At 36.4% G+C, this 26,031-nt stretch overlaps 1 protein-coding gene across 3 annotated transcripts in view; it reads right to left on the reverse strand.

Annotated features, from left to right (window-relative positions):
- Ghr (growth hormone receptor) overlaps nt 1-26,031 on the reverse strand; it is a 237,152-nt gene that overhangs the window by 33,238 nt on the left and 177,883 nt on the right. The window lies entirely within an intron of this gene.

A 26,031-nucleotide genomic window follows, 5' to 3' on the forward strand; every position in this document is an offset into this window, starting at 1 on the left:
GCATAAAAGTCCTTTTAAGTTACTGGCGACTGAGCTCCTATAATATGCTACATTCTTTTTATGTGCTTTCTCATTTCATCTGTACCACTCTTGCATGTGGAATGTCATGTGACAATATCATAATCCTCATTTTGAAGATAAGGAACTTCAGCTTCAGAAAAGTTAGATAATTTTTAGCAAAGCACAAAGCTAATGTGAATCCAAATTTTTCTCACTTCAAAGCTTATTTCTCCCCAAATGCTATACTATCTTGTTCAGTTTTATTTGGGTTTTATCTTTACGGAAATGATGCTTTTCTGGCACTAGGTTCAAAGACTTATCAGTGTCTATGAGCTGTTAGATAGTTGTAGAGACCAGAGCCTAGAGATTAACTGTCCTATACTATACTTGAGAAGGATCTGTACTTCACCTCTGTCTCCATTTATATAAAGCAAATAGGAAAAATGTCCTCATTATTAAAACCATATGCTTTTATTGCACAATTGTGCCAGATTATCTCATAGAAATGAGAAACTAAAGAAAGTCCCTGCCTTAACAATCTTCAGTCTAATTGGAAAAATAAGATGAACACACATGAAACATTTTAAAACTGGAATATTTTAGGATATGCTAAAGTACCTATATAGCTTTGCTTAAATAAAGGAAAATACCAATATAAGTTAAAATAGACCTAGAATACTTTTATATAGTAGTTCAGGTATGAAACACAGGGACAGAAATGGGAGTGCAATTGGAAAATCGGTTATTTACAAAGTATACTCCTAAATCTCCATTGGGAGCGAAGAGGTTATTGACCAGTACCTGTTGTTGGATAACACTTGATTTTCCCTCTTCCAACACAAGAGTTCTGCTCACTTTTAACTATAACCAAAGGACAGTCACATAGAAGAGCTAGGGAAGTGACATCCATTTCAGACTTAAAAGAGGATTCTGGGAACATGACTTTGGCAGAAAATAAAATAAAAAAAAAAGCTTAAATGGAGTAATAGACTCTTAGAGCTGAAAGCCATTTAGACTTATCATTTCATTTTACATATGAAGAAAATGGTGCCCCCCCCAAAGGTCATGACCTGCTCATGACCACACAATTGGCAAAAAGCCAGGCTGTATGTTCTACTGCTCATATGAAGTGAAAATCATGGTCACTCAATTCAGATTATTGCTTTTTTTTTGTTTCAATATTGGAGTTTGAACTCAGGGCCTCATATTTGCAAAGCAGGCACTCTACCACTTGAGCCACTCCCCAGCCCGAGATTACCTCTTGAATACTATTATTATATACTTATTACATATCCATCAATTGCAAAACCTGTATCCAGTGTCCACATGTCCCATTTAGAGGGAGCAAGCTAAACTTGATTCTGAGCCCTAGGCTCTATGACATAATATTAACACTATGTTCGAGGTCATAGTGGTAAGAAAGACAGGTCTTTGACAAAGCATTGTGAAAGTTTATAAGAAAACAAAAGAAAAGAATACTACTGTTTCATAGCACAATGAGTTAAAAATTCCAAATATAATCAACATATTTTGTTACACTAGATGGCAGCAAATAGGTATCTAGTATATAGTCAGTTAACTAGGAGATTGGAAAACAAAATGGAAGTACTTACAGATTGGGTCTAAAGTTGCCTGAATAAAATAAGAGTTCCCAAGAGTGTTAAACTCTTGTATGCACGCAGACATTTTTGAAGAAGTCATAGTTTTTATCGTATGTTTTCTTTTTTTAAAATCAAGGTCCTTCTAACTCAAGTAAGAATGCTAAAATCTTAGTGGCAAACTGCTGGAACTTTGATTTGTGTGGTTGCTGACTCCTGAGCAAGTTTGGCAATATGGTTGTACTTACAGAAAAATTTCCCTGGCCTCCACAGAAAGAGTAATAATCAGAGGGCGGGGAATGGGCAGGCGTGAAAAGACAGGTTTAAGTGGGGTATGCTGTAAGATATGACACCAGAATCATTGGACAGAAAAAAATATTATTAAAAAAATGTCTGTGAATATTGGCAACAGAGATATTTGAAATTCAGTAAAATTAGGGCCTACATAGTCATCCACAGAACTCAAAGATTATGTAGTACATTGTCTTCAAAACTGGCCATGGAAGATGCTCTATTAGGGAATGGGAAGAAAATATTAAAACTTTTATTTCTATGTGTTGTTTATCTAAAAGAGGAAATTAATAAAAGCTTGCTAATATTGAACATGTAGAGTCACACAGAGCCTTCACTCAGCCTGTCTCTGGGTCACGTGTTGAATTTGCTATGAGAGGAATTCTGCAGGAAGAGTGGGAAGGTTATGATTCAGAGGGATTGTTTAATAGAATCTCTTTTTACTTTTCACATAATATACCAGAGTATTTTTACAGGTTCTGCATGGCTGATTTAAGAGATAAATAGATGACACCAATATATTGGTTTAACAAATCATTTTGTAATAAACTGTCTCAAAAAAATTCATGTAAAGAAATCTCGTATTTAAGGTAAAACTAATAATGCAAGCCCAAGTTAGCAATAAGAAAACATCTGAATGTCTACTTTTCTTACTCTATAGAATAAGCTCTCATGAGGTCTAATCAAATTTGATAAGAAGCTGATTTTCAAAATGGGAAGCTATCAAAATCATCTGAAATAAAGCTCTACTCCTACTGCTATTAAGATGAAATCCTAACCTGGTGTATATTGTCACACCTATTTAGATATGAGCCAGTTAGCCATTAAAATCAAATACTGAAATAAATGAAGCATTTCTGTTTTCTAAACTATTAAATGAAAATTCTCCTCTCTAAAAGAAGCAAACTTGTTAAAACACATCTCAAGATGTATTTTGTTCGATTAAACATTAAAAATATTGCTTGGTTCAACTTTATTAAGACTTTAATAGGCAGATGCTCTACCTCTGAGCTATCTCCCCAGCCCTTAAAATTTATATTTTATATGTTTTATGATGAATTGAAATATATTAGGACACTATGCATGTATACAATTTATAAAGATGTAAACAAACACTGTAAGTATGTGTTAATTATTTTACTAATTTTAGAGTCTAAAGTTCAGTGACATGACTAAACATACAGACAAATGAACAAAATGAAGCAAGAGGCTTCGAGATTGTCAATGTCTTCTGCATAAGTCCATTTTCTATTGCTATAAAAATATTGAAGGCTAGGTACTATATAAAGAAAAGAGGATTATTTAGCTTTAAACTTCTGGAGGTTCAAAAGCTGGCACTGGCTTAACCCTGCTTAACCCTGCTAAGAGCTTCATGGTGGATGGCACCATAATGGTGGGAGTGTGAGTGAGAATGATCACATGGTAAAACAGGAAGCAACAGCAACTGAGGTTAGGGTTACACTTTTTTTTTTTATATTTAACAATCAGCTTTCTCTGTAACTAATTGAAGTCCTATGAGAACTACATTAATCCCCTTTAAGGGTGACACTCCCAATGACCTAATTTACCTTGCACTAAGTCCAACCAAGGTTCTTTCACTTCTTGATACTGCCACATTGGGGACCAAACTTCCAACATAAGAACCTTGGGGAGATAAACCACATCTAAATCATAGCATCACCACAGACCATAGACTTCCAAGTTCATTTCTTCTATTGGTGGTACTAGAGGTTGAATTCAGGGCCTCATGCTTGCTAAGCAAACATTCTACCAAGTAATTTTTTAAATACTTTCCTTTTATTCTACTTTGCTTCCACCACTTCTTCAGGTTTACCTGATCATTTAGGCACACAGATGCAAGGTACAGGCATGGGCTCCTTCTCCTCTTAAACTCTCCTTAAAGCATTTAAAGAAGAGCTGTCTTAATGTGGTACTTGTACACAATGGAATTTTACTCAGCCATGAAGAAGAATGAAATCTTATCATTTGCAGGTAAATGGATGGAACTAGAGAACATCATTCTGAGTGAGGTCAGCCAAGCTCAGAAGACCAAAAATCGTATGTTCTCCCTCATATGTGGACTTTAGATCTAGGGCAAATACAGCAATGTGGTTGGATTTGGATCACATGATAAGGGGAGAGCACATTTGGGTGATATAGAAATAGGCAGAAAACCCAAAACATGAAAGCGTTTGATGTCCCCACTCGAGAGGAACTAATACAGAAACCTTAAAGCAACAGAGGTTATCATGAGAAGGGGATCAGGAACCAGTGCAAAGATCAGTTAGAGATGAATCAACATGGGTCATAACACGTATACATGAAAGCAATGTTAGGAATATTTCTGTATAGCTGTCCTTAACTCAACTAGCAAAAACACTTTGTCTTCCTTATTAGGCTTGTCTCTTTTCTTCAACAAAATTAGTGATAAAGGCAGAACAGGACCTGCCTGGAACTGAGGGGGGAAGGAGGGAGAGGGTGGAGGAGGGGGTCAGGTGGGGAGAAATGACCCAAACAATTTATGCACATGTGAATATAAGAATAAAAAAATGCAACTATGTGAAAAGGAAGGACACAGATTGTAGAATAGAAAGGTATCATAGGATAAGCTAAGCACTTATTTTTATAATTAAATCTCTTCAGATAAAGTGACTATTTTGGACTATAGAGGGGAAAGAGGAATAGCTAGAAAATAAAAGGCTAATGTGGATTGGAGAAAGCAATCTGGCATGGGTACAGCAGACTGTAGGAGAGTTTCTCTCCCAGATGAGAAGTTTCCATGGTCCTGATGATTTTCTTACACGTTGGCTCTCTTTGTACAGCTTTGCTGGAGGTAGAAATCAATAGTCTACACAAAGTCTGCTACAGAAGCCATATGTCTTTTCTACAGGCCAGTGCTTGGCGGATGGACCTGGGAGTCTGTTTGCCTGAGCAAGAAGCAGTTGAGGAACATGTACATCATCAGGCTTGTGGGCCCCACTCTAGACCTACTGAACTGAGCTCTTGGGGGGAGGGTGTTGACAATTTTCATATTTAATTCCTCAAGTTGATTTATATGTTCTTAGGTCTCAACTCTCAGAATGTACTATCTGGTAACTGGAAAAGGAGAAAAGGCAAGATCAGAGGCTTCCCTAAATGTCCTGAGGTCAACAGAGGCTCATATTGGAAAGACTATTAAGTTCATATTATGAGCTGTGGTAAGATGTAAGACAACTTCTGGCTCACAAAGGAAATTAGACACCAGAATTGGATACATTTAAGGGAAGAATGCAAATCTTTACTTTGAAAAGAAGGACAACTGTCTTGAGTCTTTTGGGATGTGTATTTGCCTACAAGGGGTGGGCAAGACATTGGGACAGAATCAGCACTTTCACATACAACCAAGTTTCAGAAACAGACATTTAATGCTCAAGACAACCACACAAGGCAGTTAGTACTATGCCCATTTTACATATGTGAAATGTAAGTCTTTGAGAGGTTAAACCCATGTTTATTATGCTGATAAGAGACAGAGATAGGGTTTGAACCTGATATCGGAAATTCATACCGTGATTTTCAACTGCTGGTACTACTACTTGTCTGGTTCTAAAATTCAGGATACCAGTGGTAAATCAATGAGAAAAAGGTAAATGTATAGAGGAGATAGGAAAAGAAAGGGAAAAGTTAGTGTATCTGACAAAAAGGAAATATTCAGGCATTCCCTTGGACCACTAGAACTAGAATAACTCTTAGGATAGAAGGGAGCAAAGAAATCTTTCTAAACTGATGACTTAGTAACTTTGAAGTTGTAGGTCAACAAACAGGAACTGTTCACTTGATTTGGACTAGAACACAGAGTTCCTGTCTTAGGGAAATTTTATAGATTGTCAACAACAACAAGTGTTCGGGTCAGCTGTTGAATTTCACATCTTCCATGGACAGAGGAAGGTTTAATATTTCTCTAGAGCAATGATCCAGCACTGATTCAAGATGCAGTATCTTTTGATTACAGCTGCCACTTCCAACATCAACCAAGATTTCCTGGGCAGTCTTTCACCATGCTGTAATTATTAATGTAACTTTATTTATGGACTCAGGCAGTCCTCAGCACCAAGGATAAGTGTGGCTGTAATTACTGGGCCAAGGCAGCTGCGTTACATTTGTTAGCATGCCCATGTGGAAATTTTGCAAGCTCAATATTACTTTTTCTCTTCTGATTTTTATTCATGCTTTTTCATCAATGAATGAGAACTGTTTAAACAAAGTTGGGGTATAGTACAAAATGGGCCAGTGTATTATGATTTTGAGTACTCTATTTGATTTCAGAAAGCTAATTATCTTCTCCTGCAGTCTGAATTTTCCTCCAATTCAGTGAAATGTGGACATAGCCTTATAGGATTATTGTGGAATAAGCTCTAAAAAGTGCTTGTTTCTCTCACCCAGAAAATTTGGTTACCATAATCTACATGCTAAAGTTAACTGTAACATTTGCTATAGTAACAGGGACTAATGCTTCTTGTGCACTGTCATCTGTCAGGCACTGTGGTGATAACTTTTGGTGTAATATCTTGTTCAATATTCCTAGGAAGAGCGGGAGATGGGGCTGATAATGAGTCCTTGGTAAAGGTGAGAAAACTTGGATTCAGAGATGGGAAACACCATACCCATGAAGCTCACACTCTTAATTTCTCCCTCATACTGCTTAGCATTTCTGGAAGAGGATTGCTACAGCCAGAAGATGTAAAGAAGCACTGGAGCATAGGAGTCCAGAGTGGGGATGCTTGATTTAGGAAGCCTGGGCTTGCATTACAGATTGGCATTTCTTTGTTGTGCGTGCTTGAGCAAGTCACTTCTCTTCTCTACCTCAATCTCCACTTCTGTTAGATAGGGAAAATAGTATCTATCTCATAGGCTTTTTTAAATGAGGACTATCGGTTGTTTAAAGTATGAATATACTTAGAACAATGCATGGTGAATAAAATACTACTACAATAACAAAATATTTTCAAGTGGTAAGTCTGATGAATGTCTCAACATGGAAACTGATTCTGTATGTTCTTGCTTGTTTCAAATGATTACAAAATTTGCTTACAATTCTGCATCAAATAATAACTTTGCTAGTGTTTTATGGATTAAAACAGCTCAGTTTCTTAGTACAGTAACCCATTTCAGTGTCTCTGTAATGTGAATAACACTGAAACACACTTTAGGTCCATGAAATCAGAGGGTAAAAAAAGAGAACTGAGAACATGGTCTTTGAAATTATGCATCCATGAGAGCAGCCACTCCATCTGACTTCCAGCTATACCATCTGAGGGTGTCAACTCCATTGCTGTAGACTGTAATTTGAAAATCCACACTGTAGTTCCTATATCAGTTTTATTTTTCAAGGCCCCAAATCTCAAGTTCAGAATATGAAAGTTTGAGAGGTCAGAATTCATTGTAGTTTCCACAATTACATGTGATGTAAAAATCTAGCACTTTTATCTTATCTATTTAATATAAGCAGTGGGATGTGTGCAGTATTTTACTTAAGTCTAATAGCAGGAATTTATCAGTCATAATTTTCAAGTTTCCTTTGGTCCCACAGATCTTGGGATTTATCATGTAGAATTTGAGACTGTGCAGCTTCACAGCTATACAATAAAATAACATCCACATGTCCCATTTTTGAATGACCCTAAATAAAAATAAATATAACTGAATCATGCCCCCAAACTAGTGTCCTTTCCTTCTGCATTTTTTGGCTATTTTTTTTTATAAACCAGGAGTTCAATTCAACCGGCAAATTACTACAACATTCAGTACCACGTTTAGAAAAATAGTCCCTACTGAGATGTAACACAGGTTAAGACAACAGCAAAAGTCTCAACAAACGAAATCTCTTTTCCACTTTAATAAAAAAAAATACCACCCATTTTTTGGATTGAGAATATCATTATGGAAAAAACGGCTGGACTAAGAAAGTTACTGGACAAATGACGTATGGAGAACAGTGAAAGTGGAGGAGCTGAGTGGAGAGAGTGAAAGCAGTTCCATGACCATTCTTACAAATACATGCTCTCATTTCTCACGGCTCCAGCATACACTGTGGTCCAGTCAAGAGAAAAGCCCAGTTCTTGGCCCATGCTTATCCACTCACTGGGAGCCCTCTCCATAGCAGGCTACCAGGCACTAAAGTTATGGCTTCATTCTCAACACTGCATAGGGTATCCCCTTAATATTTAGCCTACCCTTGAGAATCTGGAGGTTCTCTAACATCCTGTGGATGTGAAACTTACTGGAAAAGCAAGGCAAAGATTAGATGTGTCGTTTGGTGGAGTTTGATGATAACTTAGGACCAGACAATTACAAAATAAGTAAAGCTTTTGACTCAGGATAACTTAGGGTTAACAAGTGTGAACGTATTTTCTTTAGCATCATCTAACCATAGGATTTTAAGCCTTATGAGCATTCTTGAAAGACTCCCCAAATTATCCGAGCAGTCCTTAATAGCTACTAGGATGGAGATATCAGGAAAACCCCATCTTTTCCACCTATTCAACAATTTCATTTTTTGTGTTCCACACTTGTTTGGGGAATCCAGTTCAGAGTCTCAGAAGGGCAATCCCATGTTCCAGAGAGAAAGACCTCCATATACTATATGTTACCTTATTCTCTAATCTCCCACATTTGATTTTAGTTTAGTTACTTGATGTCATCCAAAGTAATAAAACATAATTTTAATCATTATGCCAGTACTCTCTCATTTAAGAAATGTTATCTGTGAAAGTGAGTACCTTAGGAAATTTTAAATAGATTCCAATGGTGGTGTTACTGATCAAAGGATTTTAGAAATTCTTCCTTGGGAATTATCTTTAGAGTTAAATTAATTCATGAGCCACATAAGAAACAGCCTTGCAACTCTTTAGTCCTAACCAATCTAATTTAATAATACAGTGAAAGTTTTTGGAGCAAATAAATTCATTGTCTGGAACTGGCTGGTGCTGGCATTTACCTGCTCTTGCTTACAAATCCCCTGGATAGTGAATATAATGCAAGCATTTCATTGTCACTGCTTCTTTTTCTGTAATATCATTCAACAGGTTTATGCGCTTTCTTATGTGACTTTGAAGAATATCTTGGTCTAAGAAAATGGGGACTAGAGTCCCTAGTATATAACTGTAACCATTTCTAATCCAAGAGCTGTGTCTTCATTCTTTTCTAACTCCTCATCCATTCCCTGTCTACTCCCTGAGTCTCTTAAGATCATTTTATGATTATAATAGATACTCAGTAATTACTCCCAATTTATTATCAGTTTGAGGTTGAAACCTACTTCTAATTTTTTCTTCCAACTGAAATCTCCTTTTCTTTTAAAAAGAGAGAGACTGATTTCTTCCCTGGATGGCTTGCTGACTACCAAAGCAAATAGATTTTCAGAATGTTTTGAGTTTTCACAACCTGTCACATTGCTTTGTAATAGTCAAATTGAGACCTTGTATTGGCTTCTTTATTTTTAAGTTGTTATAAAAACCACTCCACTCTATGCTTAGGGGCATGTTTTTCAGATTTAATTATTTTAAACAGTTCCGGTAAATTTTTAGTCATTCTGGCTGCTCTTTTGTGTATGAGAAGGCTTATCTAGAGAAGGAAATAAGACCCAGGAACAAATGACCATTTTCCAAACGTCAACTGTCTAGAGTCCTTCAAAGGGGACCAGTCTTTTTGAATTTGTCTCCCCTTAAGTGAGGTTTATAGTTTCTGTGTTATTTTGTAAATGTCAAGTACATTGTAAAGTCATGCACTGCTTAGTGACATTTCAGTCAATGATGGACTGGATATATGATGGTGGTTCTTAGCCATCTCTGTTTGTGTTAGTATACTCTGTGATGTTTTCACAATGACCAAAATGCCAAAGGATGCATTTGTCAGAATGTATCTCCATTGCTAAGCAACTCATGACTGTACCTTATTACTTTGAAATTTTTCTTTTTCTAAATATTTATTTTTGAATATTTTTCTCAATTTATTTTTCTCAGATTCATTAATTAAGGTGTTTTGCTTTAGTCATTTAAAATTGAACACTAGTATTATTTTACAAATATTCTGTATTCCATTTATAAAATTCAAAATTAGCAATTCTAAAAACATTCTGAAAGATCTGAGATGTTGGGTTGGCATATTTATGTACTTCCTGCTCTGTTAATGAAATATTAATGAAGTATTCTACCACATATTTCAAAGCTGAACAATAAAAGAAAAAGAAACTAACAGCATGCTCAGTGGAATTTTCATGCAAGCTTATAAAAGACAGCATTTATCTTTATTTACAATGAGCAGCTAGAATCTGAGAGGCTGTGATTTGGCCAAAATCCGACAACTACTATGTAGCAGTTCAGAACTGATGTTGAGTCTGTCTGATGCAGACTTTAGGTGTTCCAGTTCAGCAGCCAAGAGGGCTCCTCCTCTGAGTTTCATATTTTAAGTGCTCCTTTCATATAAGGGAAATGTTAAGAAAATCTGTAGTACCTTTTGAACCTCTCAGATAGAAAAGATCTTCATTACTGTTTAAGAACAAGAAGTATTGGTTAGTTTAAGAGACAGGACTTTAGGGGCTTAAAGGTATCACAGATTGCCACAGTTTGTTGAGGAAGCTACAAAATAAGCCAGGTAAGAAATATCCCAACTGCAGGCAGTCCTTATATGTGCTGTCAGTCAGGTTCAGGAAAGCTATCTATTTCTATTTCCATTTCTCCTCCTCTTCTTCATCCTCTCCTCCTCCTCCTTTCTCTTTCCCTTCCTCATTCTCCTGATTATTATATTGTTAAAACAGAACAAGGCAATAGGATAAGACAAGGATAGTGAAATCTCAGCTTTCTGATATTAACAAAGGAGGGAGGGGAGTCTCTGTTTTGAGGCTTTGGGTAAGGAGAAGAATAAGGCTCTAGGAAAAGCCAGGAAAACAAATTACTTTATGTTTCATTCTCCAAAACACATTCACACACAAAGACACACTCCTTGCACTTCTGGTCATGTCTCCCTTGTACCCTGGAAAATAAGCTGGAAGTTTGCTTACATGCCAGCGATTCCCTGCTGCCCTGTTTAACCATTTGGAGTAGTGCACAGTCTCCTTTTTGTGGAAGTAAACCTCAGAACCGCATGATTTACAGAATCCTAGCTCACTACTAAGGATCTTGCACATTTTTGTGTTGCACCTGATGGGAAGAGGGAGTGTAAATATAAATATTCCCATTTTGGCACTAAGGAAAACAGGTGTCAAGTAGTAGATGGCTTTTAAGAGGTGGGACAGGTACTCTAAGCCAGACTCTCTGACTATGCTTTTTTTACTTTTTAATATATTTGTTGCTGAAAATCTCTGGCCTTTAATTTTTTTCTAAAAAATTTAATTTACATAATTTTTGCACAGAATGTAAAGCACAAACTTAAGTTTATATTTCAATGACTAGACAAAAATATATAGTATCACCAACACCCTAATAGAATATAGAACCTTGTCATCTTTATGATCCCATAAAATCTGGAGCTACTAGATAGGTTTGCTAAAGAGAAAAGAAAGCTACATTCAGGGAAATAAAATTTCACAATAACACTTATTATATGAATGCAAAGACCTTTTGCTAGTAGGGGTTGATTTTCTAAGTTTGTTTCTCCTTATGATTTCATTCATGGTTCCTTCAAGTTGGCAAGCTTCTCAACTCTGCATCTGACCTTTACATAAGACTCCTATGAAAGTTAAATAAAGGCATCAGTTTTTTCCTTACATTTTCTCTCTGGATCTTGATTTTGTTATATTATTAATATCACACTACAAAGTTCTTGGCTGCAATCAACTAGTCAGTCTTATTCACATTGAAGAGAAACCATAATGCCACCTTAAACTTTGCACAATGCAGCTCAGTGTTTTCTACTTGGTTTTCAACCATAATGTTATAATTATACCATTTTTTTTCAGAAGCATCACCCATATACTATAATTATAGTCAAAGTTAAGGCTTTGTTTATAATGTACTAAAGAGGATGTAATTGCTTCATTTTAAGCAATTCATTTACCTCCTCTGTTGTTAACAGAAATGTGTGGTAATGGAAAGTCATTACCCTAATAGGCACCACTGAACAACAATCTCAGATACCAAGAAGCCAAAAATGAAACGAAAACCTCAATGTATGAAAGTGTACAAGACATGATTGCCAGTCTGACACCACAATGGCTCCTAATTTGAAAATCGAGGGTGGGCAAGGTACTGGAGGCTAGTGTTCTGGTGGCGACTGTGGGTCTTAGGGATGTCCTTACTTAGTCTGTCTTGCTGCATGGAACATGACCAAGCATCTCTTGCCAGTTTGAGAGTTTAACATGGTGTAAGTATTTTCTATCTAGGCTCAGAGCCTATAGGATAGTCACTCACCCCAAACACAGAGAATGTCGATTCTACAGAACTCTCATTCCTTTCAAAAATATTTTATTTGTACCCACTGCAGGCCAGACATCATTCTAGGTCCCAAGTACATAGCAACAAAGTAGAAATCTCTCACGGAACTTAACTCTAATGCATTTTAGACCTGTCCTTTGCTTATCTATTTGCGTGAATTAAAAGAAAGCTTTTTACTTCTAATATGTGTGATATAGACTCATCTATACTAGCTTGCTTGCCAAAACTTCACCAAGTCAGCTCTTGAGCCCATCATTTTTTTGATATGTGGGCATGAACTTCATCTAGCAAAGAGAAGAACAAGTGGAACGTGCTGGGTTAATTTGCTGGATTCATTTGTAGTCAGCTACAGGATCACCTTCCAGCTCTCTGACACTGATTTGAGTAGAGACTTGCTTCATTTCCAGTGTACCTCTCCCTTGCTTCCCCCAAGTCTCTGGCCTAGAAGGTTTAATACCTCTTGGCATTCTTCAGTGTGCCTTGCTCTGGAAACCTTAGCTACAGGAGGAATAAAAGATAGCACTGTGGGAAGCCTAAATCTGATTTGGTAGAAGGTGAGCCATGTCTATGCACATGTCTCCTGGTGATTGTATTTTAGGAATTATTCTCAAGAGTATCTCTTTTGTCTTTTTCTTTTCACAGCAGGCCAAGTTATAAACCAGTGCCAACAAGTAGATGCATATGGTCATATAATACTCTTTTGGTTCTTAGACATCCAAGAACCAAAAAGAGCCTAGGGTTTCTTGGAGCCTAGGGCTCCAAGAAGTCAGTCAGTACTCTAAGGGAACCAAACAGTCTTTGAAATGAAATTCTGTTTTTTTTTTGCAGTGGGGTAGATATGAGTGTGGAGTGGGCAGACAGAATAGCATGAACCAGAGCTGGATGGCCATATTTCAAATGTTCTGTGCATGTACAAATGCAAGCTTTAAAGTTACAGTCTCAAGAGCAAATAGTTAGAAGCAAATAAAAGCCTACATTTAGAAAACTGCAGCTATATATCCTTTCTTTACCTTTTTAATTTGTGATTACTGATGCTCTCCTTTTTCTTTCTGATTTGTGATTAAACCAAACTTAATGGTTTTCTTTCCTTTTTTGTTTGTTTGTTTTAGGACTGATGAAAAGCTAATCCAAGGGAATTTCTTGGAGGCCACAGCAGTGTTTGCTATTGTGTGATTTTAATTGTAAGAAATCACTCATGCTAACAGAGCTTGAATTCAAGCAAATGCCATCATGCCAGATAACACAGCAATCAAATCTGCAGCCAAAGCTGAACTCTAGTGTGACAAAGAGCCATAGGTATAAATTCTAAGTCATTTATTTTTCCTTGCCACTTAAAAACAAGGGTATCATTCAACATCAACTTTTTAGAACTATATACTTGAGTACAACCCATGCATTGTCTAGTTAGCTAGAACTTACACATGTTTTGGTTCTACCATAATAATTTTCTAAACTATGTTTATATGTTCATATAAGAGTCTTCTGTATTTTCCTGAGATATAACTCTGGTCACTAGTAAGACTGATGAAGTGGGTTCTACTGTGAATGTGAGCTGTGTTTAGTTAGGAATGAGAGCCAAAGAAGTATGAATCAAGTGATAGAGCACATGCTTTGCAAGTGCAAAGCCCTGAGTTCAAAACCTCAGTTCCCCCCACCCAAAAAAAAAAAGGAACGGGAGCTAAGACCATCCTTTCATGAAGGTCTGTTCTATTTTTATATGGAATTTGCAAATAAACACAAAATAGAGAACATGGTTTAATAAACTTTATTTTCAAAATTGTTAATATTTTAACTATCCATTTTTTGGTGCTTCTCCCACTTTTTAAAAAATTATATGCTTTTACCCACAGCCATCACTTGTCTTAAGTATCTTAGAAGTTTAGGACTTCTGGAAGTTTAGGACTTCTAGAAGTTTAGGACTCTGGAAAAAAATTTGGAGGCTACTTAAAAAGCTAAACATTGAGCTACCATTTGATCCAGCAATACCACTCTTGGGGATATACCCAAAAGACTGTGACACAAGTTACTCCAGAGGCACCTGCACACCCATGTTTATTGCGGCACTATTCACAATAGCCAAGTTATGGAAACAGCCAAGATGCCCCACCACTGACGAATGGATTAAGAAAATGTGGTATTTATACACAATGGAATTTTATGCAGCCATGAAGAAGAACGAAATGTTATCATTCGCTGGTAAATGGATGGAATTGGAGAACATCATTCTGAGTGAGGTTAGCCTGGCTCAAAAGACCAAAAATCGTATGTTCTCCCTCATATGTGGACATTAGATCAAGGGCAAACACAACAAGGGGATTGGACTTTGAGCACATGATAAAAGCGAGAGCACACAAGGGAGGGGTGAGGATAGGTAAGACACCTAAAAAATTAGGTAGCATTTGTTGCCCTTAACACAGAGAAACTAAAGCAGATACCTTAAAAGCAACTGAGGCCAAAAGGAAAAGGGGACCAGGAACTAGAGAAAAGGTGAGATTAAAAAGAATTAACCTAGAAGGTAACACACACGCACAGGAAATTAATGTGAGTCAACTCCCTGTATAGCTATCCTTATCTCAACTAGCAAAAACCCTTATTCCTTCCTATTATTGCTTATATTCTCTCTTCAACAAAATTAGAGATAAGGGCAAAATAGTTTCTGCTGGGTATTGAGGGAGGGGGTGGCGTGGGTGGTAAGGGAGGGGATGGGGGCAAGGGGAGAAATGACCCAAGACTTGTATGCACATATGAATAATAAAACAATAAAAAAAAAAGAAAAAAAAGAAAAAAGTACCCATATCATACTTAATGATCATTTAAGAAGCACAATGATTCTTAAACATCACGTAATATTTAGTCCAAGTTCAAATTTAAAAAAATATTTTCAGAAAATCTTTTGATAATTCAATTGTTTGAATCAGGATGCAAACAATGTCCACATAGTGACTCTTAAGCCTGCTTAAATCCATGATGCTCCCTCTTTTTCTTTTTATTAAATCACTTTTTGTTGTAGAAGAAGCCTAGATAATTTCTTTTAGTTTATTGCATTCTTAAACAATTATGTAAAACGTTCCTCTACCCTTGTTATTTCCTATAAATTGACAGTTCAATCTATAGGCTTAATTCAATTCAGTTCAACTCTGATGGGCAGAACTGTAACAGGACACACATAATATCATGAGATAAGACAGATCTGGGTTCAAGGTGTTGTCATCCTGATGCTCCAGAATATTTTATCATTCACTGATCATTTAACCTAAATCTATATGTCATTAGGGGTTATAAAATACCGTTTTTTTTTTCTAGCGCAAACATTTCTTTTTCATTTACTAGCTAGAATACATCTGTTAAAAAGACAGTATAACTTCTTTTCACCAAATATTCAGTTACCCTGAAATACAACTCATGCAAAAACTCAAGGTAATTGCTTGATTACTTCTTTCAATGTAGCAATTTTTAGAATAATGAGTAGATGCTCTAGTAATTTTTAAAAGTGTCCATTTTTTAAAAAAAGCATCAGTATAAACTATGGATGAATCATGTTCTGATATCGATTTGTGGGGTTAGAATTGTGGTAACAGAAATGATTACATCAATTCTGCCTTTTTTAATATTCTGTTTTTAGAAAAAAAGTACATTGTGCTCTCTTGGTCAATTTCCTGTTTTATTACCATTTCCTCTGATCTATCACCCTAATACTTTATCCCTATGAAAATTTCTGAAGGCATGATTAGAGACAAAATGAAATCTGAAAATTCATATGCATATGCAGAGCCTCTAGGGAAACCACTGTATTTTATGGAGGAGATACTCACACTTGGGGGGGGTCAGTAGGTACCTTCTAAATGTTTGGATGCTGTAGTCCATCCACACGCCTGACTCATGTCATACCCACACCACTGAGCAAAGTTGTGGGAATGCCAGGATCAACAGCAGGCTGTGCTACTCTAAACACTAGTGTGCATTGAGACAGTAGTAGGTAATCCTTCAAAAAGAAGTTCCCTTGCTACCTACTACCAGGAAGGGTTGATGCACTTTTCCTTCTCTTGGCTTTTTGTAATGCGTACAGAGTAGAGCCACTGAAAGATTCTCTAATGAAGAATTCTATTTAGCTTTGCATATTCCAGCATTTCCCAAGCACTAGAATGGTGGGTGAAATGTGACAAGGGCAGGGTTCTTTTGAGGAGTGTGTGAAAAATCACTACCGGCAGGGGTATTTTTCCCCAATAGATATGTGGAGTGGGTTAAATAGTACTTCCCAAAGATATGTTCAAGTCCTAAACTCTGGTACCTGTAAATGTGACTTCAACTGCAAAAGGAGACTTTGCTGATCTATATAAGATAGGATCTTGAGATGAGATTGTCCTGTATTAGGATAATATCTAAATTCAGGGACAGGTCTCTTCATTAGAGACAGAAAGGGATAACAGACACAGAGACACAGAGAAAGTGAAGACAGAGGTAGAGATTGGAGGGATTTGTCTTCAAACCAAGACAAGCAAAGATTCCGACAGCCATCAGAACCTAGGAGACAAGCATGGAACAGTTTTCCCTGAAAGTCTCCAGAAGGAATCAACCTTGATGACACCTTGATTTCAGACAAATGTAGGAGGAGAGAAGGGGTAGTGACAGTATGGGTGGGGTGAGATGCCATAGGAAACATTCTTCTTTCTATGTGCCAAAGAGCTCCTGATCTCATTCCCAACCACTCATAGGTCACATGTAGCATCAAACAGGCTGTCAGGGGCTAACCTGGGCACCTAACCAGTAATTAATATATTATTTGTTGCTATTGTTAAAATGGATCCACAAAGCCTCCTTATGCTTGAACTTTTGAAGCTAAGACAAATTTGAAGTTGGAGGTTCTAGCAGCTTATAAATGCACATGCATAAAAATCCTATCAATACGTGAAATCCCTTATCTGAAATGCTTTGGACTAGACATGCTTCAAATTTAATTTTTTCAGAATTTAAAATATTTGCATATGCATAATGAGCTATCTTAGTGCTAGGACTCCAAGACTGAACAGGAAATTTATTTGTGTTTCATATATACACATAGCCTGAAGATAATTTTACTCAATATTGTAGTGCACCTTTATTTGACAGTGACCTGTCACTTGAAATGCGGTGGAGAATTTTGGATTTTGGACTCTCAGATTAGGCATGCTTCACCTGTATAACAGTATGTGATTGTTGACAAATGCCTCATTCAGTCAGTAAATGTTCTAAAAGCTCAGAAAGGATCTTTGGACTGAGTTTAGTCTGGTTAGGGACAAAGTTGCCTTTCGAAACACAAAAAAGTTTGTTTTAATGACATAGTTTTTAGCTACTTATGTAACCTCATCTGTCTTATACCTGAGGGCAACCTTTAGCAGGGGAAGGAGGAAAGACAGGGAATAACATTCTGCCAGGTGCCAAGCACTGTGATAAGCCTTTTACCTAATTTTGCCTGAGAGCAGCCTCCAAAGGAAGACTCTGAAGCAACTGAGCCAGCTTCCAGACTGCCTCTCCTTTCTGCGCTACCTCTTCATTTGGAGATTTGGTGGCCTTTATCTCAGGCTCTGTCTATCTGAGAGGTTGGGGAGCCTCTCAGGCCTCCCCTTTTGATGCTTCCTGCTTCTCCATTTATAAAGAGATGCTTGAACTTCTCATCCAGACTAACATGCTAGTGGCAAATCAGGAAAAGAAAAGCTTCTCAAAAGAGGGTCTTCCAGGCTACAAAGTTAAATTTTGCATTTCTGTAGAAATACATGATCATTGAAATATATAACATCAAAATTTTATTTCTTAATCAAATTTTTTTTCTAAACTAGTTTGCAAAGGAATTTTCTGGGAGTCTGTGTGACTTTAGTTTTCTTGAAAAATATACTACTCAAATATGAGAAATGCTACATTTGATTCAGGGTCTTTCTTACCCTTCTAGAAATTATAAATAAAGGGGAGATAAGCTTTGGTGAGTGGGTCGAAGGGAAGGGCAGGTAGGATGTTCCTAGTGACCTAGACAACTACAACTTTTTGAGGAGTAGTGTAATAGTGATAGTGTAGGACAAGTAGGGCATCCTAATCTAAAAACAAAAATTCAAAACTTTTTAATGATGATAGGATGTTCAAAAAGTTTCAGATTTGGGGCATTTCATATTTTCAACTTTCTAATTAAGCATGCTCAACTGGTAAAGTCCATAAAAATAATTCAAAATCTGAAAAACTGTGAAATATGAAAAACTTTTGGCCCCAAGCATTTTGCATAAGGGATACAAGTCCTGTGGTAGTAGTAGCAGTAGCAGAAGTAGAAAAATAATAAAATATGTAACATTTATTCTTTATCTATTTTGTTCCAGGAACTTTCTATGAACCTGTCTTCTCATCACAATGATTCTTTGAGATAGACATTGATATCTTTAGTCATAGATGGATAAATTGAAGCTTGTGGCATATTAGCAGTGTGCTGGGTGCATACATGGGAGACAGCTCATGGTCTCCAGCTCCAAGCCTTCATCACATAGCCTGAGGGTTCAACTGAAACCAGGAACAGAGCTTGACACAAACCACTACTCTGGTAAGAACAAATACCTTCGAGACTTTTGAAGAACTTTCTTGTTGCCTTTCCTCCATAAGAAAAAAAAAAAAAAACAACAAAAGAGAAAACACGTGTAAGCTCTCAGATTTGAGAAAAGGGTTATATTACTGACTTGTGCTAGTTTTAGTGTTGGGAAAAATGCTAAACTTGAACCCTGTGAAATCTATGTAATGCCCCTCTCTCTGCTTCCCTTCTCCATTTGTTCTCAGGTAATTCCTGGACACCAGCATGATATCCATGTAACAAATATGCTTAAGCTCCCATTTCATAGAAGGCCATTAATAAATTGTAAGAAGAGGAGCAAAGGTGAAGAAGACTCAGTCTCTAGCTTCAAATGACTTACAACCTACAAGAAAGGTACCATGTGTATGCAAGCCACTTGTGGCTTGACACAAAGGACGTACAATTTCAAAAGAATTTAGAATTCACACAAAGCACAACTTCTGTCTCATTAAGAATGTTATTAGAGGTTTCTCCATCCCTCTGGGGAATTGTGATGGCCTTGTCTGCAGAGGTGCATGGTGGACAATACAGACCATAGATGGGTTCTGTACAAATACTTGCTTTCATGATAATTCAAATTTGGGATATTAAGAGAGAAAAACAAAAATTTATAGACTGCTTTTCTATGACACATGAAAAACTGAAAGACAGCCTGTCACAGTAAGGACATAAGGACACCTGAGAATATCTCAAAGGCTCATGAATGGCCTCTGAAATACATCTATTATGATACCATGAGGTTTTGGATTTCTCATGATTTCATCAAGGGAAGGGTTGTTTTTTTTTAAAATCTTTATTCGTGAGCATGAATTCACTGGTAGAAGTCAGTTTATAAAAGATCTACAAATATACATTCAAGTTTACCCTCAAATTGGAGACTTCTGTGGTACTGGCTTTTCATGAGTAACTATTATGTCATTATGATGACATGCTTCAGACAGTCAGTTGCAGATAATTGACCATGGTATCCATCACTGAGCACTTTTGAGTGTTCAGCTTTCATTTGATGGAATGTCTTTAATAACAATGAAGGTATATGTCCATATTTATTAGCAGATAGAGTTAAACCTGACTTGACAATAGTTTATTTCAGATGAGCTGACTGTGAAATAAACTAACAAAGTGAATTCTGTATTTTCATTAATGCCACTTACCAAATTGAAGATAATTTTCTATAGAAGACTAAAAGATGGTAACCAGTACAAACTTGATCACTAGTTCCAGAAGTACCATATTACAAAAATAACCATTTGTCAGTTTGTTAAAGGGCCAGATAGTAAATATTTTAGGCTTTGTGGACCTATGGTCTATATCTCAGACATTCAACTCCGTCATTGTGTCCCCAAAGGCAGCCATAGACCATCTGAAACAAACTGACATGGCTGTGTTCCAATAAAACTGAAGCTTTATTTATAAACCAAAGATCCAGTCTGAGGGTTAGTTTGCCAACCTCTAGTTTAAATAATTGTTGATACAAAGAAAAAAAACCAGAAGTAGTTCAATTTGTACCATATATTATGAATTATATGCAAATATATTTCCTGTATATCACACATATATTTTTAAAAGCCCTTTTAAAGGTATATAACAAAATCTTTTCTAAGTGACAAGTTCTTTATTTAGAAAACAATCACTCTTAAGTTATTTCTGGTTTAAATACATATTACCTCATATCTCATTTGCCATGAGGTACTCTACTACTTGAATTACTATTTAATGGTACCTATGTTTGAACTCTTCATGGCTTTAACAAGCCATAAATCTTTTTTAAAAATGTTATATAAAACCTTCATTTGTAGCAATTTGATTCATTTGTATTAAAGTCAGGGCATACCTATATAAAATTTGAGAGTTTTCCTCCTGTGCTCAACCATACATTTTTCTGAAAAAAAAACAAAAAACAAAAAAAAAAACCCAAAAACTGTTCATCATAAGTAGATGCTGTGTGGACAAAAGGCCTTTCTTGAATGACTGAAGTGTCCTCTCCCAGAAAGAGGCTCCTGTATTAAGAAGGTGGGGATCTCTAGACATCAGTGATTAGAGTTATTTTTTATTTTTCTATCTTTTTATTGTTGTGCTGGGTGGTGTACATTGTGGCATTTACAAAAGTTCTTACAATATATCAAATATATAATAGTCTAATTCACCCCTGCCATTATTCTCCTTTTCCCCCCTCTCCTCATCCTGGAGTGGTTTTAATAGGTATCGTTTCCATTTACATACACAAAGCTGTGGGACTGAGCAGAAAATCAGCTGACTATAGGTGAAAACTCAAAGGTCACAACCAACTCTGGGATATTTAGCTCTCTAGAATCATTAGAAAGTGCTCACCACCCGCTGAGGTCACCCAGGGTGAAGGAATGTTTGTCTTGGATCTCATCCTTAAAAAATGTGTGCTATGCTTTGGCTAGAGGAAACTCTATCAGTATATAGAATATATACAGGCACACTGGGAGTTTTAGGGAGGTGCTTTATCATCCTTTTCAGAACTTAAAAAAAAATGTACTAACATCTAAGATCAAAGCTTTTTGTCCTTTGCCCATAAATATCTAGATTTTCTTATTGTTTGGTTTCTAAGAGATATATAAATGTGTTGTATGTTTACCAACAAAAGAGACTTCCATTTTAGAGGCTTCACTAACAGTGGCCTAACTATATGCACAGAGAGGATTAGGTCTCTTGTAAATAAGTGGTAAATATCTACTTTCCACTGATTATGGCTCAGCAGACTGCTGGGAGTTGAAGGAACATAAAAAAGTTAAGACCTAATGTTTATCTTACAAAGAATCCTTCCATGTGAAAGCCAGGCAGTATATAATAAAGCATGAACATATATCCAGGTATTTCAGGCTGGAAAACAGTCATTGCAAAGTCCATATTTGAGATAAGGGGCTGTTTGAATCATCACTAAGCATTATCTACACTTTTGCTCATCTAAGAACAGATGACAGAGCATTGCACTGATAATATCTTCTTTCCTCTCTCGTTGATATGTTAAACTGTCTTCTGTGTACCTCCATTGCTCCTTATAGAAAGTGTATAATTCTACCTGACCACTACCTCTTCTTTCTGAGAAGCAAGGAAAGGGGATGAATACCATCCCTAGAATGTTTAACATCATGTGGAGATTAGTGCTGCATGTGACTCAGGAAGGGCTTACTACTCATTTAGGTGCAAGAGAGAGCCAATGTAAACACCATTTCCTTAAAAAGGATCATGAGAATCTGTGTTTACTTACTAAATCATTTACTGAGTTCTTTATAAACAAGTAGACTGTCAAGAATTCAAAGTCAGTTTCAATGTCAGAACCCAATGTTAGTGCTGCTCTGCAATGCACGTCCAAAGCTCAAGTTCTTTGTAACAAAGAAATGCTGCATAATTCACTCCAGGATACCATCTGGACAATGCCATACTTCCTTGCATTGTGCTTCTTCTAGCTGTGTTGTCAGCTAATAAATCCTTAATTTTGAAAATATCTGATAAAAAAGAATACTCAAATTCTCTTTTATGGTTTAGCTCTTGTGGGGGGCAGTGATGAGTAGGAGTAGGAGTAGAACAACTTACTATTCCCTTAGAAGCTGAAGAGCCAACAGGATATACCAATGATGCCAGAGCGATATTCTGCAATGCACCCCAATAACAGACTTTGACACTAAGTCCATGACTAGAAGATAAGGTTCAATGGGAGACTTTTTGACAAGATCATAAGTACTTACATTCAGCAAGGACAAGAGAAATTTCTACTCTTGTATATCTTTATCCCTCTCCTTTCATAAGCAACTGCTGAAAAGCATGGAGGAAGCTCTGCAGTAGCAAAAAGAGTACATAGTATATTGAAAGAAGCCTGGTTTCTATTATTTTTGCATTTTTGCACATGTCAAAAATCAAACAACCATTTATTAAACACTCAGCACATTCCAGGTACTTACCAATTACTATAGAATACAAGGATTTGCAATGTATAGTTCCTAACTTTAAGGATGACGCATTTAATCAAGGGAGGATAGAAATCACACAAAAGTCTGGTTGCCTCAGGTTAAACCAAATGAAGCCATAATTTTATGATCCATACTAGACATGAGTATGGGCAATTCATATGAATACTAGGTGAGTATGGGCAATTCATACAGTTCAATCTAATACACGTTGGAATAAGATAGGAGTCATGAGAGAATACAGTAAATACCATGTAAACTTATAATGGGTCCAGATACTACTCTAACTACTTTAAACTTAATTTATGAGGTAGCTTATCAGCATTTCTATTTTGGAGATTAAAAAAAAAAACCACGACACACTGAGAAGTTATGAAATTTTGACAAGACCATGTAGAAGGTAAGCAGTAGAACTGACACTTAAACTAAAGCTGTCAGTTAAGACTGACTTCTTAAACCATTATGCTATACTATTTTACTTTGAGAGCAGGAAAGAGCTACAAAAATTCCAAAGCAGAAACCTGAGGAAAAGCTTTTTGGAAAAAGTGATACCTGAAACATGTCTTAAAGGACAAAATCCATGGAAGATTGTTTCAGAATAAGAGGAAAGGGACAATTTCTGGTAAAGAGGATATAATGATGCAAGAATGCAGGGAAAATATATGGGGGTCGTGATGGTTAATCTTTATTGTTAACTCGTTTGGATTGAGAGATGCCAAAGAGGTTAGTAAAGCACACTTCTAGGTGTATCTGTAAGGGTGTTTGTAGGGACTGACAGCAACAGAGGGGGAAAGACCTGCTCTCAATGTGGGCAGAACCATCCACTACGGTGGGGGCCTCAGAGGAACAAAGTTGGAAGAAGGAGGAAGACAGCCAGCAAGTGAGTACCTCTATTATTTCTGCCATCTCATAAGGACATCAGATTATAGTTTTGCCAGTCTTTCAATGCAGACTCACACCAACAAATCTACAGGGAGTATCTGGGCCTTCAGCCTCATACTAGGACTGCTATTCTGAGGCTTTCTAGCTTTTCATACAGAGTGGCTACTGGGTTCTTTGGCTCTCCAGTGTGCAGATGGCAATTGTTGGATTATCCAGACTCCAATCATGTAAGACAATCTACTAAATGACCTTTTATATTCTTGTATATTCTACTGGTTCTGTTCCTCTAGAGAACGCTGACTCTTATAAGGGTGTATTGGACACTAAGTGTTAGGTTAGAAAAGTACTTAAGATCTATGTTGTACAATTTCCTGAATATCTAGGAGATATATTTACTTATTATTTAGAAAACAATGAAGAGCTCATGAGGATGAGCCACTGAATCAGAAGTAGTCAAGAAAAGTTAATCTGGAAGCAGAGAGTAAAGTGGTTTGGAATAGGGATAAATAGGGGGTAGGAAAAAAAATTAGGAGGGTAAGACAAGAATTCAGCTCATAACATAAGAATATGAAAGCAAGATGTTGTTAACCATATTAAAGTTTGTCTGATAAGAGTGTTTTTTGTTGAAACGTGAAAGCAACTCACAGTGTGAAGGAAATTATTTGTGAATGTCTAAAAAAATTAAGGAATTTGTTTGCTTATCCAACTAGTATGATAATCTTTTGGAATACTTTTAAAACTTAACTCTGACCTTAGTTATTAATGTTTATGTTTAGAATGTCTGTTTTCTAAAAATCTTATAGTGATTTATGCTTCAAAGGGTGGCCAATGAAATTTAAGATTTCAGTCCAGTTGGATATTCATTTTATCTTGAGATAGAAATGCCAAATCACAAAATTTACACTATTTGTAGAAATATGCAAAAAATTCAGTAAAAAGGGATGGCTTTTAAAATTGAGGGGAAAATCTTCAGAGAGATGCTCAATCTTCTAAAATTTACTTTTCCTGTATGTTTAATAAAATCTTGGGAATCTGCTTCAAATGTTCACCAAATCCCTAATAGGGTTTTTATTTTATTTTTCTTTCATGGGCTCTTGTTTTGAAAATGAGAATTTAGAAAAGTGCATATAAGAAGTGTGCAAATTATAATTGTGCATTTTTAGTACATGTCATATTGAACACTAACTTTCCATGTAAAATTACCTCATTTGAGAGAGTGTAAGGTCCTTAACGTCAGGAGAGTACATGTATCCTGTGGCAGGTGGCACTGATATGGACACACATGCCACAACAGGAAATCACTTTATTCACTCTTTCCTGGGACAGAGGGCAGTTGATGTTTGGTAAGGAAAGTGAGAAGAATACGATTTTCCTTGTGTGAGGAAGTCAGGGTCGGTGTGATTTACTATATATGAATGGCAATTAGTTATCACTCTTATCACAAAGACAGGAGATCACTGCATGCCAGGTAACTGGTAGGAAGTTATTTGACACATCATTATTCCTAGATGTCATATTTCAATATGTTACAGTGGTTAGACTTCTTAGAACCTGTGGCTTGACAAAAGAATGCCTTGGAGAAATCATACTGCCACTCAAGGGAAAAACAGAGGAAGTGCTTTATGTGGAATGTATTATGCATATGTGAATCATACACTGTTAGTAAGACATGCTTAACTGATTCCACCAACACAGTCATATCATCTGTTAAATGAGGGACTTGGAAATACTAGCTGGGTAGCACTAACATAACCAAATAGCAGCCATTTCTTTACAACTCTCTGTTAGTTAGGAAGCAGATTAACATACCAAGTACTTCTAAAACAGGAGGGTTGGAAAGAGTTTGTGGTCTGGCACGAATGACAAATGGATAATATTTGTTAAAAATAACATCAATCCCCATTTTGGGTCACCTCCAATACAATGATGTTTAAACCTCACATTAGAAATTTACTCTGCAATTTAGTCATAAAATCAAAATTATGACACAAGAATTGTCAACAAATACAAATAAATTCAATTAGGTACATTGTCTTCACTTCCTTTATGGCACAATATAGACTCTGGCATATACTTCGACTGATGAAGAAAAAAAAAAGCCATCCCCAGAGTTTAATTAAACAGGCACCTACTGTGAGATCAGGAATTTTTAAGTAATGTTTAGGATTTGAAAAAGCATAAACTGTGGGCTTTGACTTAAAGTTTAATACAATTAACTCACTCATGCAGCTGACACAATCTAGTGAGTTCTATGCACAAGTATTAACATACACACTAAAATGCAAACAGGTAAATGTAATCGTGCATCAATGGATAATGTTCAGTGGAGCATGGAA

This window comes from Castor canadensis, chromosome 6 (genome assembly GCF_047511655.1).
Source record: "Castor canadensis chromosome 6, mCasCan1.hap1v2, whole genome shotgun sequence".
Classification (NCBI taxonomy): Eukaryota; Metazoa; Chordata; class Mammalia; order Rodentia; family Castoridae; genus Castor; species Castor canadensis.